At 38.0% G+C, this 15,668-nt stretch overlaps 1 long non-coding RNA gene across 1 annotated transcript in view; it reads left to right on the top strand.

Annotated features, from left to right (window-relative positions):
* Positions 1–251: 251 nt before the first annotated feature.
* LOC131404193 (uncharacterized) overlaps positions 252–15,668 on the top strand; it is an 84,024-nt gene continuing 68,607 nt past the window's right edge. Inside the window, exons 1-2 of the long non-coding RNA XR_009219741.1 lie at positions 252–328; positions 11,496–11,712. This is a non-coding gene — a long non-coding RNA (uncharacterized LOC131404193). The remainder of the gene's footprint in view (positions 329–11,495; positions 11,713–15,668) is intronic.

The following is a 15,668-nucleotide window of genomic DNA, read 5'->3' as shown; positions in this document are numbered from 1 at the left end:
GTAATTAAGATCCTTCTCATTTAAATTTCTTTAAATTTTCTTTAAAGAAGTGAATTTTCTTTCATTAAGAAAATTAGAATAATCTCTCCACTCTCCTCTATGTGTATAATTATTACTTAAATTATGATAATTATGCTTGAGTAATGTCAGCCCTGATTTATCCCCACATGGTGCCCCCCTCCCACTTTCATTTCCACTCAGACATTCACTTTGTAAATTGCTTTCTCAGGTTTTCTAATGTCAATCGGTTGCATTGAAGGCCGCAATTAAGAGTCTCCCTCTATCTGTGCCCTTTGCAATGTGACCTTGCAGATTCTTCCATCAAGAGGTAAGTCTGTTTCCGTACTCCATGAATCTGGATTGGCTTTGTGACTTGCTTTGGCCATTAGAATGTAGCAGAAGTGACGTACGTGCTTCTGCTCTTTCTCTTGAAACTATACCATGATGTCACTGTCATGTGAATAAATCCGCATCACATTGGGGGTTAGGGCTTCAACATATGAATTTTGGGAGAACACACTTCAGTCCATCACAGTGCTTAAAGAGGTCATATGGTTCAACCCCTGGGTAAGATGTACCTACATCTAGATTTTCATAACAAAGGGGATCAAAAATCCTATTTAAAATACTCCTGGGATTGATGATTCAACAACCATTGTGGTAATAATTAGTTCCTTTTATAGTCAGTAGGTTCTTGCTTGTGTTTATAAATTTTCAATTTGTTGAAATTAGACTCTTTCAATTCAATTGAACACATACTTTCTTCTGTATAGTTAGGGAATAAATGACTGGTGTTTATCAAAATTTCGTTTCTTGAAGGCAGAATGGTCATATCGTTACTTCCTCTCCTCATTGTGTTTATTGATATTCAACTTTATGATTTCCAGAACTGTCTAAAAACACCAATAATACCAGTTAGGGTCTCTGGAGGCTGTTTGTTTTGGGCAGCATTTGAAATTTTCTTAAAATGGATAAATGATTACATAAAGCATGCTGTTCCCATGGTATTCACAAGATAAAATTCAGAACTACATAAATCTCTTCCTCTACAGGAGGAAAATGCACATATAAGAAATTTCTTTTAGGATTAGAACCAAAAGTATATTAATTTTAGTTGATAACTGACATTAGTATAGGAGTTGATCTGTCTTAGCCATCTGTGCATGTAGCTTTAATCATTTTCCTAAGAGTACGTACATTGTACTTGTCTCTGCCAGCTTTCTTTTCTGCCCTTCTTGAATTAATTTCATTGATTCATTTATTCTCTGCATTAATAATTAGTGAGATTCTGCAATATATTCAGTACTATCTATTCTAAGTTCTGTGAGTATGTGGTAACCAAATGAGACAAAGACTCTGCTCCTAAGAGTCTTACTATCTGTTCGGAAGATGACAATACAGAAATGAATATAAAATACATTGTCTAGTACCATTATGCGTTATGAAGAAAAATAAATCAAGATAAATGGATAGAGAGTGGAGGAGGACTATTTTAGATAGAAGGGTCAGGGATAGTACCTCTGAGGATAGGAGATGTGAGCCGAGATCTAAATATGTAAGAGAACAAGTTATTCATATATCTGGTGGAAGAAAGTTGCAGGCAGAAGAAACAGTAAATGTCAAGGTTACTGAAATGATAACTTTGTTTTAAAACTTTTAGCTGAGTAATATTTCCTATTCTTTTAACTGTTTTTAAAATAGTGTTTTTGTTTTTTTGGAAGTGAGGTTTCAAAATGTAGCAAGGGAAAGCTTTACATAGAGACTGAAGAATGATCTCCTTGGAGATTTCTAAGGTTAGGTTGCTTAAGTATTTGAAACAATTTGTCTGGCTTTGTCAGGCTTCTCACATTGTCCCAGTGCTGACGTTAATTTGGGATTTGTAGGTCTACTGGTCACTTTCCCCTCCTCTCCCTATCATTAATTCACAAAAAGTATTTATTGACATCTAAGAGATTTCAAGCACTGTGTTAGGAGCTGAGGACACTGAAAATTGTTTATTCCAACTTGAGATCACTGTCATAGTGGTAAGGACGTAGGTTCTAGAGTCGGACAGCAAAAGTTTCTGTTCCAGCCCTGCCATTTACTAAATTTAGATGTTACACAATTTCTGCTTATTAATGCTTCATATTTCCAGTCTGCAAAATGGAGATTCATTTATTCCACAAATATTTATTGGGACCTTACTAGGCACTATGATAGGTGCTTTGGGATACAACAGTCAACAAAACAGACAAAAATAAAATAACATTTAATTAATGGGAATATTTTAAGGATTATATAAGATAATACATGTATCTCTTGAAGCACAGTAACTACTAAATAAATGTTAGCCATAGATTTCTAATGTAAAACTAGTGCTTGGTAAATATAAAGCCTTAACAAAGGGTAGTTGAATAGAATTTGTTATTTTATGGAGCAGGAAGCAACCTGTGTTACAGTCTGAAGATACAAAGGATATTGATAAAGTTATGGATAATTCAATCAGGATAGGTTAATGAAGATTAATGAAAATGTCTAGATGTCTGATGTCTCTTCCTAACCTCTGAGGATGACATTGAGCAGCAGTCACTTCCCGTCTCTGGCAAAGCTGAAAGAGGCCTTCCCAGTGTCCAGCCTCCTGCTTTCCTTTTTTGTTCCCAATTTTGTTTAGGTTGTCATGTTTCGTCTAAACAAAAGTACTACACTTCCTAGCGTCCCTGGCAGCCAGGGGTGGCCAATGAGATAAAATTAGAATTTACTGGGTGATGCTTCTAAGAAGGGTCTTTTAAAGAGGGACAGGCTCAGCTTGGACATGCCTTTTATCCTTCAGTGTTCATCCTTTCCCTTCTCCAGAGCACGGCTCAATGCTGGAGGTGAAGCAGCCATCTTATGACAGTGAGGTTATCATACAAACCGAAGCAAACATGGGGATGGTGAAATGGAAGGCTAGAATGAGCCTGGCTCCCCAGTGGCATTGTAAAGTTGCCAGATCAGCCCTAGGTTTCCTGCTCAGAACCTACTGTTACGCATGCAAAATATACACAAATTTGTTTAAGCCACTGCTACATTTTTGAACGGTGAGGGATAGTTTCTATTATTCATACCTGAAAGCATCTCCTACCAATATAAGGTTTCTAGAATGCCTGCCTGCACTCTTAGTGGTGACTTTTGTATTTTCAGGTGTTTAGGCAATTGCCCACATTACAAACTCTGCTTTACTGACGAATAAAATCTGTGGCTCTGTTTCTGCCCCTAGATTCAGTCTTGTCGCCCTTTATAGACCGTTTCCTCCCTCAGTTGCACGTAGTCCATTCTACATTAACTTGAATCCACAGGTGTAAGCTCAATGGGAGAGGAGTAGCCAAACCTCTTCTTGTAAAGGGTAGGAAAGCCTTTCCTCCTAAGGAGTGCCCAGCATAGTGATGGATACTGGGTGGGTGCTCCAGGAATGCACACGGTTGAGGCTGCTGGTGTCATTCACACCAGAAACAGCTTTCTGCCACTCCTTTAGTGGACTGTGTCATTTAAATTTTATGTGTCATTTAAATGTAGAATTGTGGCTTTCTCACACCTCCGCATTTCTCGTTTTCAAGAAGTCTTGATTATCATTTCAGACAATCCGCTGGTAAACGAGTTCTTGCCTGCCACTAGTTAAAAGAGAAAAAATCCAAATGAATTTTTTTATCCATACCTTTATTTTAGTTATTTTTTTAAAAAATGGAGCTTTTTATTTATAGCTACATGAAAAAATTCTTTTGGTTGATTTTCTTCAAAGGCTTCCTCTCCCCACCCCCTTCTCTTTCTTTAGTTCCTAAAATGTAACTTGAGAAGTGCAAAGGGCAAAATCCATTTTTACATACATTTGGTGGAAATCAAGTGCTGAGGGGAAAAGCTAGATATCAATTGCACAGCCATATTTTACATTTGGACTCAACTAGAGCATCATAGATCAGGAATATACTACTTCATTTAGATTAGCTTTTTTGTCTATAAGTACCATTCTTAATTATCCATCACTCCTGGACAGGATTTGCCAGAGGCTGCATCATCATATCCCCCAACTCCTCCCAGCTCCTGGGCCTCAGCATGCTGGCAGACTCTTTATCTTTTGGCTTCTTTACTAGAGCAGCATCCCTTAGGCATTTCTTAGCGTTCGCAGGGCTGAAGTCAGCACTTTCCTAGAGTGGGAAGCTCAGGATTCCTTCCAAGGAGTTGCAGGAAAAACTCAAATAGTTATGGGCAGAGAATCAGTGCATATTACGTCTCTCCAGGTCAGCTGAAAAATTGTCATCAAGCCCTCACATTTCCTTTTGGGCTAATTAATAAATTTTCTTTCAGAGCTGAATGCATATGCACACTGTGGATGTCTGACTTATCCTATCCTAATTATCCGTAGGTGTCTATTTAAATAGTGTGTTATAGTGGAAATGGCGTGGTCTGGCAGACAAAAGACTCTGAGTCCTGCCAGTTCTTATCAAGATGACGTCAAGAAAATAGCCCAAGTCCTAGGAGTCTGTTCCTCTTCTGTGGAACGGAGTTAGCAAGGCCTGCCCTATCTATCTTATAGGATTGCTGTGAGGTTTGACAATGAGATGGTGTGTGGGAGTGTTTTGTACACTATAAAGCACAATAGACATGTGATGATAAAATCTCACCACTGAACCAGAACACACCACCTCTCTTTACAGGCATGCCTCATGGAAGGGAAGTAATTTTACTTCCATGCCAGCTTCCTGTAAGTACCACCCAGCCCTGCCAGGCCAGGACAAACCCCAACACTTCCCACCTTGCAGTCACGAGGTTTGGCACTGTGATAAAGAATTAAACTGTGGGGTTCAAACCCTGACTTCCTTGCCCTGATTGTGGGATCTTGGATTCGTTACTCAACTTTTCCAGGTGTCATTGTCTCACCCGTAGACCTGGGATATTGATTGTATCCATACTTAAGGTTGATTTAGGGATTATATGAGACAAGCCCTGTAAAGTGGTTAGCATGGTGCCTAGTATACAGTAAATTATGAATATTAGCTATTGTTAATTCGTTATTACCATAGACAAAAGTAGAACATATGATACTGAGATGGCTAACATTTTATTTTTCTTTCCTATAAATGGCTAACAGTTTGCCACAGGGCCTGGGGTACTTTCTCTAAGAGCTCATGCCAGCAATGGCAGCTGGGTAGGTGTTTTTTAAAATTTTTTTTACCTTTTTGCCATTTAGCTTGAGGTTATTTTAATTTGAATTTGACCTTTTGGCCTTTACCTTTTCCTCGTTCTACATTCTGACAGAAATGAAGAGTGAGCAGTATTTTATAGATACTATGACTTCATATTCTGCCCATTGTCTGACATTGTACATTTTTATTTGTGCATTTATTTATATGAATAATCTTATAAAAGAGAAATAATAAAACCACATTTTTTTTTTTTTTTTTTTTTTTTTGTGAGGAGATCAGCCCTGAGCTAACATCCGCCAATCCTCCTCTTTTTTTGCTGAGGAAGACGGCCCTGGGCTAACATCTGTGCCTATCTTCCTCCACTTTATATGGGACGCCGCCACAGCATGGCTTACCAAGCAGTGCGTCCGTGCGCGCCCGGGATCCGAACCAGCGAACCCCGGGCCGCCGCAGCGGAGCGCGCGCACTTAACCGCTTGCGCCACCGGGCCGGCCCCCAATAAAACCACATTTAATTATGCATTTATTTAACTTTAATTTTTGGGAAAAGGATAAAAAGATGTAAAATATAATCTGTTCTGGAAAATCTTGCATATGTGGTCATAGCACTCATGGATTTATAATTTAGATTAACGAAATTAACCTCATTAAGCTTTCAGAAACTCTAATTAAAAACACTTTATTTCCTACAATGCAACTAAGAAAATAGTTATTAGATCACACAGCTCAACACCTAAAAATCTCAAGGTGGAAAATCAGGTAGAAGAACTGAAAGAGAAAGACTCATTTTGGGGATTCTAGATTTGTGGGAATTTCTGAATTCACTTGTTGGAGGCTGTGTTTATATTCTGCTAATCTATTAATAGGAAAGCTATTGAGGACAGGATATGGATGGTACAATGGGAATTTTAGGACTAAAGAGATTTGGGGAGGGTAAAATCTAATGAGGAAATAAATGTATTTCATGGATAGACTTCTTTGGGGGATTAGAATTGGCCACCCTAAAATGTGTCTCTTTGCCTTGATTATTTTTAAGAACAAAAGACTCTGAAAGAAACTTTGACCTTCCCTCTAACTGCTTAAAAGAAGTTTACGTCCTGATTGCCCAGGACAGGCCGTCACCATAGATAACTCTGGGTATTGGTAGACTGAGAGGATCTTTGCTAAACCCATTCTTATCAAAGTTCTGTCTACCAAACATTTGCTTTTCCATTTTTGTGTGAATTGCCTCCAAATTGAAGGGTTCAATTTGAAGACCCAAACCACTACGCCCAACATCCTCCTTTGTCTTTACCTGAAGATGGGTATTTAAGGTGGCGAGATTCAGCCATTCTGGCGAGTTACTCAGCTTTCCTGGGTTTCTCTCATGTATACATGTTATAAAGCTTTGTTTGATTTTCTCTTGTTATTCTGTCTCATGTCAATTTAATTCTTAGACGAGCCAGAAGGACCTAGAGGGCAGAGGGATCGTCTTCCTCCTCTACACTTGCTCATGCTTGAGCTTGGAATGGGCTGACTAGCAGGACACATCTCATGTGCACCTACCTTCGTTTTTACTGTACTTATAAATAAGCACATACCTTGTTGAGATGTCTAGTTCATCAACATGTGCCACACACGGGACCTCCAGGATATTCCATTCAACTGTCCTCTGTTAATCAGTTAAGAACTAGGATAATCTATATGAATACAACCATGTATGGACAGCCTACTTGGGTCTCCTGTATCTTCAGACTTCCATTAATTTCAGCTTTATTTCCTTGAACTTAAAATATGTCCAAGACTCTCTCATATATATATTTATGTAAGCAGTGGCAAAGAAAAAGCCCTCTATCTCCATGCTTCAGGGCATTATCTTAATTATCTTTGGGGTCTCCATTTTCTTATTTCCTACTCACTCATTAATCTCATTTCTCCCTCTGCTATGCTCCTCCACATATGTTCTAGGAAGGCTGCTCCATCCAAGGTCTCTAAACTTTACTATAGCAAATTCCATGGGCAATGTTCAGATAGCTCCATCTTTGACTTTTCTGTGGCATTTGATACTGCTACTTGAAGTTTGTCACAGTTATGTATTTTTTGTAGGATCTTCTTCCATCTACCTCTTAAATGTTGATATTCTCTAGGGCTAAATTTTGGTTCTTTCTCCTCACTTTATAAATATTCCTTGGGAATGTAATAGATACGCTCCTACATGCCTATTACTCCTCCATATATATCTTCAGTCACTGTCTCTGTCCTGGTTTCTATGCCTATGTTTCTTATTACCTATTAAATTACTCTCTTTGGATATCCAACAGCTAATGTAAATATGCTAGGTTTAAAACGTAAACTATTTCTCTCCAAATTTGCTGCTTCTTAGAATTTTGAAATATATTGCTTAATAGTAATGCTAGTCATCCAGTAGCCCATTAAAAATTCTAAATATTACTTTTGAATTTCCATCTGGTTGTCAACTCCTCCTTCCGTTTCCACGCACATCCAGTCTTGATCTCCTATCTCTCTGTGTTGGAGGTCCCCAAAACCACATCTAGCTTGGATGATTACTAGGAGGATTTGTGGGACTCAGCATATAGTTGTACTCACAGCTAAGATTTATTAGAGCTAAGTGATACAAACCAAAATCAGCAAAGGGAAAAGGTATGTGAAGTGAAGTCCAGAGGAAACCAGGTACAAGCTCCCAACAGTGCTCTCCCTGTGGAGACTCACAGGACGCATTTAATTTCTTCAGCATTGAATTGTGACAACATATATGAAACGTTGTCTACCAGGCAAGCTCATTAGAAACTCAGTGCCTAAGATTTTCATTGGTGACTGGTCACATAGGCACCATCTGCCTAACGCATACCAAAATTCCAGATTTCCAGAACGGAAGAAGGGTTTATGTTCAGCATAAACCACATTATAGAAACACTTAAGGCACAACGAGCTATTCTAATCAGCTGGGGAACGTTGGGAACCTTTCTGAAATCCAAGTTCCCAGACACCAGCCAAATGCCAACATGGCAAGCAAGCCTTTCTAAGAATAACAGCTTCAGGCCTGCTATGTAAACTCTCTTCTGCTTGTTGTTACCATTTACATTGAATATCTTTCTAAAAAACATATCAGTTCACTGATTAAATGTTTTTTTGGTCTCCATTAACTTCAGTCTAAAGCCCAACCTCCCATTCAATGAGGTATCCCAATGGTCTGTAATAGGGCCTAGCACATGGTAGGCACTGACTAAATTGTATAACTGATTGGAAAAATATACACAATTCCTCATAATTTTGTCATGCTCCACATTTTCCAATGTTGTCTCTCATCCCTCTCCAAAGCATACTCTATATTTTAGACATTCCAAACTCCGCTCTTCCCATATTTTCCCACATGTTCAGCTCTTTGTAATGGAAATGACTTCTTCCTGGAGTACCCTTCCCTTCATTAGCCACCTGGCCAAGTCAAGCCTCAGCTGAAGCGTTAGCTCCTACTCTCTCATCCCCTGTGACGTACTCCAGGCAGAATTAGGTATGCTACCTGTACATCTCTGGCGTGGCCCTCATTACTTTAGAAGATTTAGGAACACATGCAATGAGAAAGAAGACATGTTCTTATATGAAAGCCAATTGGTTACCTAGACAGATTGCCACAAGGCAATATTTATTTATTTGCCTGGTGACCTCACCATAGTCCAGGATCAGAGGCTTAGCCCTGTGTGCTCAGAAACTAGCCACAGCCCTGTCTCAGTTAATAAGAATGATTGGACATAAAGATGCTAACTCACACTAAGAGACCTCACAGAGGCCATTTTGTCAATTAAAATGAGAAACATCTGTGAAGCCGACTTGACATTTACATTTGTCTGATAAGTACATTTGCTCCCTGTAGATAAGCTGCACTGAAAACCAGATTATCAGAGAGATGCTTGATGAGCATGGAAGCAGAACAAGGGGATTTATATGCATTGTATAATTTCAGTATTTTATGACATTAGACTCCCTTAACTGGACATAATCTCAGTAATTGGGTTGGACCCTCAGGCAGAGCAGATAAGCCTGTAACCCTGATGAAACTCTATCCTGGATTGTATTTGGACAAAAACTACCAACCTTGGCCTCTTTTTCTCTGTATATGACTCTCTGTGTGTCTTTCTATTTAAATGGCTGACCTACTCCCTGTCTAATTGGCACTTTGGTTCTGATTTTATTGTACTTAAAGAAGATTATAGTCTAAATTTTACTAGCCTGAAGACCAGTCTATTTTTTTAAGCAGAATTTGCAAATCTCTGCTTTAATAGATTGTGTTGATTTCTGAGGGCAAAAATCAATTGTTTTTCTTATTCCTATTTTGTTTTTGAGGTGATGAGGAGAACTGTGCATTCTAACTGCTTGTTGATTTTACACATTTGACTTACCCAGAAACCTGTAATCTCCTGGGGTTAAGGGACTATGACTTATTAATTCTGGTCCCAATACCCAACCCAAAATTTGATCACAGAAAAATATGTTGCATAAGTGAATGTAAGCTAACAATTTTCTTTGGTAGTAAAGCGATGTTCATTTTCATTGATATTTTAAACTACCATTAAGTAAAAGTATTATTTTGGAATCTGGAGTAATTTTAACATTTTAGAATTTGTGGGGTTTTTGTGTGTTTTGCAATTCAGCTTCCTTTTCGAGAAGTGATATTCAATCACTTAATAGTGTGTTGTGATAGAGAAAAAGAAAAAGTAGTTAAAAGCAAGGTTATTAGATCATAATTCATCACACCAAAATACTCATATGTTGAAATTAGACAATATGTTGAGATAAATAACATTTAGCTTATTAACAGTGTAATAGTATTTATTAAATTGCTTAAATTTGAAATAGCCAGATGTGTCTGAGATCAATGGGTCTCTAACTTTGAATTATTTTGGTTGTCTGGGTTTCTGAAGGCCAGAAACATTTTTCTGACAAAGGAGGTAGATTGATTGTTCTAAACAAAAGCTGTTATGTTTATAAAGTTTAACTGGTTTATGTGTAACAACTTTATTCCAGAAAATTCAGGTACTTAACGTCTGTGTTTTGCAACCAGTTTATCTCGCAGTTTATACCAAAATGTTAGAGCTTGTCGGGTATTCATGAGGTTCCCTGTGTGTTTTATGGAAATCTTGTTTTTGTAGTCACAGCAGCCATTTTACTGCAGGTGCAATACAACAGTGGGCTATGAAGTATCATATGCAATAGACTTATTATCTACTTTACCATCCACAAAGTAGTGTACTAAGTGAATGGACAATCAAAACATCTGCTTACTAAATTGGGGCATGATAAGAAACTGAATGGCTGGGTTGCAAGATTAAATGAATGTGTGTTAAAACTTAATACATGTGAAAGTAAAGAGGATCACCATTGGATAGGTTGTTAAGATATTTTGGAGAAGATGAGCAAGAGGGGGCAGGGAGTAATATAAGAGCTTACATAAACTTTTTCACTTTTAATTATTTTTCTCTCTCTGCCTGATCACATAGGACTGAGACCTGTATTGCATTTACAAGTTCCAGAAGAAGGATCAATGCTAAACATGGCACTATGATACTATATATAAATATATCTTTTGAAATCTATAGAGGACCGTGTCCCGCTCACCTGTCTAACCTAGGATTAATTGTGTGTGTCTCTTTCCTACTTAGTGAATGAAATAGTCCTATAAATGTGTGCTTTTCCAACCCTATTTCCTGTGAGTGGAAATGGATGAAGGATAAAGCATTGATGAGATTTATATTGCTGTCAGTGTCAGGGGTCATTCCTTTGGCTAAACCTGATGGTCCTACCCCATGGCAGAGGGTCTGGGTTAAAATTAATGACAAATGGAAAGAAGGGGAAGTAATTACTGATGGAAAGAAAATTGACAAATGGATAAAGCTAGAATGAAAAGCTAACATTACCTGGCTACCCTGTGAGAGGCTGAGTAATGATATTATCTTTTAGCTGTATTTATACATGTACACAAGAAAGATTACATAATTTGCAGAGCCCAGTGCAAATTAAAATGCAGAGCTTCTTGATAAAAAATAATTAGGAATTTCAAGTCAGCCACGCATTAAACCAAATGTGAATTCCTTCTAAGCCTGGGGCCATGTGCACAGGTCACAAGCTCGTGAAGCTGGCCCTGAATCCCATAAGAGTGAAGCTATTTGCCTGTCAAAACATACTCCTTTATTTGAAGCTGAAGGTCCAGGATAGGTCCTTGTAGATTTAAAAAGCATTCATATGGAGTCAGCTATGTGATGTATCTCAATGACCTTTATTAAGGCCTTGTGGATGAGCACTTGAGATAATTCTAATGTTACTTTGTCTTTTGTTTTCCATTTTACAGCTTATATATAAACATTTTACAGAGAACTGTCTTCAGAAGGTAACGTGCGTGGATTGTTGCCTCCTGAATGCACGCAAAAGACTTTGTTCTACAACAAAGCCATGGGCCACCGTGTAACTGTTAACCTAAGTGATAATCTGTTGAAAAAGATACCTCAATCAACTGACATAAAACATCATGTTTTATCATGTTCCCTCATGCCTATAGACATGTTTTGGTAAGTGTAAGCAATGGTCAAGGTAAAGAAAACTTAAACTGAAATCAATGTCAGTTTAAGGGTGACTTGGTGGGCTCACATACGTACTACTGATAGCCTTGCTATTCACCAAGAACATCTATGGGAAACTTGATCACATCCTCAAACTAAAGTGTATTTGGGGGTGACTACTAACCATGTGACACTATTCTGAGTAATTCAACATTTTGGAGTTTCATGTATACTTAAACTGTACCCTAACACTAAGTCCTGAATAAAAATAAAACATTTGGTGGAAAAACTACCATTGGCCAAAACATTCTAAAAGAAATTGAGAGAAATGGGTACAGGTCATGTCCTATGACAAATCACATTTACCTTTAATGAAGAAAGACGTATTGAGGAAAAAGATTTATTTGCCATATTGAATGTTTTGAAGTGATGCTATTTCAGAAGTAAGAAAAAGGATGGCAACTGGCCTGTACAGACAACACAGCTTTAGAAAAATGGCTAAAACAAACTCAATAGTTAGACAACCTGCTAGGGCACATAGATAGAAAAGAGTATACACACGTACTCCAGAGGGCCTATAAAGTATGTTCCTCCAGATGGAAGCAGAGGTAGCTCAAGGAAAATGTCCTAAGACCTTGGCAGCAAAAACCAACAAATAGGGCCGGCCCCGTGGCTTAGCGGTTAAGTGGGTGTGCTCTGCTACTGGCGGCCCGGGTTCGGATCCCGGGCGCGCACCGACGCACTGCTTCTCCAGCCATGCTGAGGCCGCATCCCACGTACAGCAACTAGAAGGATGTGCAACTAGGACATACAACTATCTACTGGGGCTTTGGGGGAAAAATAAAGGAGGAGGATTGGCAATAGATCTTAGCTCAGGGCCGGTCTTCCTCAGCAAAAAGAAGAGGATTAGCATGGATGTTAGCTCAGGGCTGACCTTCCTTGCAAAAAAAAAAAAAACCAACAAATAAACTTGCAAGATACTGATGGTCTCGCTAACTGCCAAGGCACCACACACAAACAAAAGCCAGATGTACTAGTCAGGATTCTCCAAACAAACAGGACCATATACATATATATGTGATATATATCTCTCCCTATGTAAACATATATGTATAAGGAATATACATATATATTTCTTAATATACACAAAATAAGAACTTATTTTATATATTATATATATAATTATATATATATAATATACAAAATTTATATATTATATATATAATTATATTTTTTTATTTTATTTTATATATTATATATATATTATATATATTTTATTTTATATATTATATATATATAAAATAAGGAATTGGCTCATATGATTATGGAGGCTGACAAGTCACAAGATCTGCAGTGGGTAAATTGGAAACCAGGAGAGCCAATGGTGTGGTTCCAGTCTGAAAGGCAGCATGGGAGACCCAGGAAGAGTTGATGATTTGGTCCAAAAGCAGAAAAAATCCAATATCCCAGCTTGAAGGTGTTCAGGAAGAAAAATTCCCTCTTACTCCCAGGAGGATAGCTTTTTTGTTCTATTCAGGCCTTCCACTGATTGGATGACACCCAGACACATCAGGGAGGGCAATCTGCTTTATTCAGTCTGCTGATTCAAATGCTAATCTCATCCAGAAATGGCCTTACAGACACACCCAGAATAATGTTTTACCAAATGTCTGGGCACCTCATGGTGCAGTTGAGTTGACACATAAAATTAGCCATTACACCAGACTTACCCAAATAGAGCAATTAGTCAGGATTGGAAACTTATTAAATGTGACTAGGATTTTACCAGCTGGGGAAAGATAGGCATTGCATAAGGATAAAGCCCATTGGGAATCCACGTCAGTACAGTGTTATAATATGAAACAGAGCACACAGCTCTGTTCACGAGAGACTTGGAATCCAGAATTAGCTGAGACTAGACTTGTGTCTAGTCTAATCCATGACAACAAATGTGCAAGGACTGATTTTGTTGAGAAGGCTGAGAAGATACCACTGTAATACTGATTTATTTTGTAAGGCTCTTAGACTAACCCATAATGTAACTTCACTTTGGTCTAATACTGGTGTAATTGGTAAAGTTAATTTGATTATACTGTTATACCAATATCAGAGAACAAATTTATTGGCAGAATGAATTAAACTCCCCACAAGCTGTTCTTCTAATGAAAACTGATTGGCCAGAGACAGAACAGATTTTTTTTAATAATTAATTAACTGTAACATTTGATAAATAAATGAAAAACAATAGTATATATTGGAGTATATGAGGAAGCCATTTGGTTTAAAACTAATTCAGCCTGACTTTTTTTTCCAAAAGGGCCTGACGTGACCTGTTGAGCATGCATTATACATCTGCTTTAAACGTTTACTATTTCCCAAAGACAAGAATGGTGTCCCTAAAGATAGGAGTGTAACCTCCCCCATGTTGGCATTTCCTTTGGGATAAGCATCTCTCCCTAAACTAAGGATTAATTACTGACCTGCTGTGCTCTCCTTGTGACCACCCACCCTATGACCACCAACCTACTGTGTGCACTGATCTGCTGTGCCAGCAAACCAATCTCATGACTACTGTAAAAGGGACATTCCTATCATAGGTGAAATACGCTCTTTGTTTCAAGTCAGTATATAACCACTCTGTACACCCCACTTCTTTCGTTCCCTTCCTTCCTTGGGGAAGGAAGGCCCCAGGCTAGTCCTCAGGTCTGGATCGTAATGAACTCACCCCAATTTTGATTTATAGGTTGATTATGGATTATTTGTGTCAACACATTAGATCAATCTATTGATACTTTTCATCAAGTTCATATTTAGTGGTGGAAGGAGATAAGAGAGTTTTTCAAGTTTGTATATGGTTATGAATAAGTCTGTATTGGAATAATAGGTAAACTGAAATGTTTCTTTAAAGCAATACCGACTTCTCATTAGAAGATACAAATGATTAGTATTTTGGTGTGTTTCTTTCTGCTTCTTTTGTTCTATAATTGTTGAATGATGCAGAAAGAATAGTGATGAGTGGTTTGTAATTCAGAATGCTTAACCAAGGGTTAAGGGCTTGGATTGTGTAAATGTAGGTTTAATCTCAGCCGCTCTGTTTCAACCCTGTGCTTATCTTTGAGTGTGCTAACTAGTGATTTATATAAATCTGTGCTGGAATCTGTAGAACACCAGGGAGCAACCTTAGCAGTTTATCAGCGTTGGTTTTAGAAAATGTACAGATTGATGTTTACACCTGGTTTCAGTTGTGCACCTGGTTTCAGTTGTGTTCTTTGGTTTCTACAGTTGAGACTGGTCATGCAACCTGCTTTTGGCCATGTAATCAGAGAGATATTAAAAACCATTCTTCAGATGAGACTGTGGCTCTGCTGAGACCCAGATGTCTCACACAATCCTAGTGATTCATGATCTGAAGAAAGTGATTTTCTCTGCGGGACTGAGAAAGCTACAACTGGAAGCCTCAGGTCTCTCTGATGCTGGCCTGTGCTTCCTTTCTCTTGCTGCACCACCTCCTTTACCCTTTTAGAAGTCTTATGCGAGTACACTCTGTGGAATGTGATGAGTCCTTTCGATGATCAAACATGGTATATTTGCTGCCATATTATTTTTCCTGAACGAGTTAAGAGTTAGTATCAGAGATGATTCCTCTTTATCTCTAAGTACTCTGGTGTGTATTTCCTAAAAAAAAACGAAAAATTCTACATAACCACAGTGCAACTATCAAAATCAAGAAACTAACAGGAACACAATATGATTAGATTATATATATTACATATTATTATAATCTACAGACTTTATTCAGATTTGTCTTTATTCAGACTTTATACGAGTAATGTCTTGTCTAACCAAGGAAAATCCAAGGCCAGGTGTTACATTTGTAGTCATATATCTTAAATCTCTTTTAATTTGGAATTTTCTGAGTCTTTGTCTCTCATGATTTTAATATTTTTGAAGAATAAGGCCAGTTA

This window comes from Diceros bicornis, chromosome 4, assembly GCF_020826845.1.
Source record: "Diceros bicornis minor isolate mBicDic1 chromosome 4, mDicBic1.mat.cur, whole genome shotgun sequence".
Classification (NCBI taxonomy): Eukaryota; Metazoa; Chordata; class Mammalia; order Perissodactyla; family Rhinocerotidae; genus Diceros; species Diceros bicornis.
The sequence above is the reverse complement of the archived record's forward strand: the minus strand, read 5'-3'. Positions and strand labels throughout refer to the sequence as shown.